The sequence below is a fragment of the Psammomys obesus genome, unplaced genomic scaffold (assembly GCF_907164565.1).
Source record: "Psammomys obesus unplaced genomic scaffold, mPsaObe1.curated_primary_1811, whole genome shotgun sequence".
Classification (NCBI taxonomy): domain Eukaryota; kingdom Metazoa; phylum Chordata; class Mammalia; order Rodentia; family Muridae; genus Psammomys; species Psammomys obesus.
The window spans coordinates 17,387,534-17,389,778 of record NW_026596040.1 but is presented as its reverse complement, the minus strand read 5'-3'; the positions used below and the strand labels follow the sequence as shown (position 1 = coordinate 17,389,778).

Sequence of the window (2,245 nt, the reverse complement as noted above, 5' to 3'; positions counted from 1 at the left end):
AGTGGGGATGGTAAAATTCAAACACCTGTGCAAGCCCATGCCAGACAAAAGCCAAGCAAGGAGCAGTGAGTTGCTCACATCATCACTCCCCCAACTGAGGACCCGTTGGCAACTGTTATCTGCTTAGAAAGGAAGGACCTGTCTTCTCTTGAGAATGTAGTCCCTAACAGTCACCCATGTGTCACTGTAAGGGCACACATCTAAGGATAGTTAGGAAGTACAAATTGATTTTGATCAAAACACAAAACAAAGCAAAGTAAGAAACACACAAATGAATGAAGAGGTAAGGGGGGTAGATATAGCAAGAGTATGGAAAGAGGACGAATAGGATCAAAACACAATTCTTGAAGAACTATAGCAATAATTAAACCAGAAAGGCATGGGGTTACAATAGCAGCAGCTTGGAGGAAGAGGTCAAGGGCAGAGGGCGACTTAGGGTTTGTACTCTTTATTGCCCATGGAAGCGTGTTCAAAATAAGCCAAGTGTTCAAAAAAAGCCTCCACAGGCATTTAACAGGCCAACCTAAACAGATGATCCTCAGTGAGATTCCTTTCCCAGTTCATTTCTAGGTTGTCAGGGTGACAACTAAAGTTAACCAGGCAGGTTTCTTGTAACACTTGTCATGAGAACTTTAGGCCCTGTGATGATTGCCTTTGGAGGACAGCACCCTCCACGACATAACAACTTTCCACTACACCCCTTCTTTCAAAGTACACTGAGCATGATGTTGAAGCACATAAACTCTTGGAGGAGAAACTACACTCAAACCATAGCCATCATTATAACACTTTAGGTTAAGATCTATGAATGTAACCAAGGTGCTCTTCAAAACATTCTTTCATTTTAAAACATATGTTCATTTAATTATGCACATTAAACACAAATACATGTTTGTTAGCGGAAAATAAAAAATGATAGAGAAGTGTATACGAAAAAAAAACTTCCTCTAGGATGCTTTCCCCCATCACTGATTTCTGATATTAAAAGTAGTTAATAGCATCTAGGCATGGTAGTACACGCCTTTAATTCCAGCACTCTAGGAGGCAGAGGTAGGCAGATCTCTGTGAGTTTGAGGCCAGCCTAGTCTACAAAGTGAGTCCAGAATAGCTAGGGATATTACACAGAGAAAGTTTGTCTCAAAAAAAACAAACCAAACCTATATATATAAATGTGAATATATATATTTATATATAAATTTATATTCATATATAGTTTATATATTTATATAGTTTATATATACATTTATATAGTTTATATATACACACATTTATATAGTTTATATATACATATATATGTATATATACTTATACACACATACATGTATGTATGTACATATATTTATTTAATAGCTTCCTGTGCATCCATCTACAACTCATATATAAATTTATGTGTCTGTGTATTTCTTACCATGTTACATTTGTTCCTGACATATTTGGTACTAGATATGATACATGCATGCAGAAAACACATTCAAAACAAATGACAGTAAGAACAATAAGGACTGCCCCCAGTTATCAAGTTTATTTTGTCATCCTTTTTCCAACAATAACTTGATTAAACTTAAATGCTTTGAGCAGAGACTGATTCCATTTCGGGGAGAGCATTTTGCTTACCACCAATCATAGGTCTATATTGCATGTCAGAGGATGTCTGTGGGAGGACAATGTGTCTCAAATAAGGTGAATGTAAACAGGCTTGACTTCACATCTAAGTGCCATTTATAAGCATTTAGTGTTAAATATTTCCCTTAAAAACAGTGATCCCCTCACCCCTGAGCCCCGGCAATGGACAAAGAGCTACCATGTTGGTGGTGGTGTTCTTGTACGAGTCAAGGGCAGAGAAGATGGCAGTCTCCTTTGTTCATCCAAGTTAATGCCTGGCTTGGTGGCCAAAGCTGTTTTATGTTTAGGACACATAAAACTCAACTCAAATCAAGTCAAATCCAGGTAGCACAGCACTGGAGAAGGTAGAATGACAGAGACCTGCATTCTGCCATACCGCTCAGTGCATGCTGGAAAAAATGCCCACAGACCTGCCCTCTGGGCCAGAGCACAGGCAGGCCATGGACAGCCATTAGCAAGAAGAGGTCACCCTGGTCCCCACGTGCCAAGTGGCCAGCCTGCAGTGGGTGCCATCAGTGTGCAATTATGTGGTAGACAGATGGGAGAGAAAGAGAAGTGGAGAAGCTTGAGCATGATGAAGAGAGCTAGAACTGGAGCATCAAGGGTGGAGAGGAGTAGCCTG

General features: G+C 39.7%; 1 non-coding gene across 1 annotated transcript; it reads left to right on the top strand.

The window, feature by feature from the left end:
* Positions 1-1,775: 1,775 nt before the first annotated feature.
* LOC129688244 (small nucleolar RNA SNORA48) lies at positions 1,776-1,919 on the top strand. The gene has a single exon (XR_008721893.1). It is a non-coding gene; the product is annotated as a small nucleolar RNA SNORA48 (small nucleolar RNA).
* The last annotated feature ends 326 nt before the right edge of the window (positions 1,920-2,245 follow it).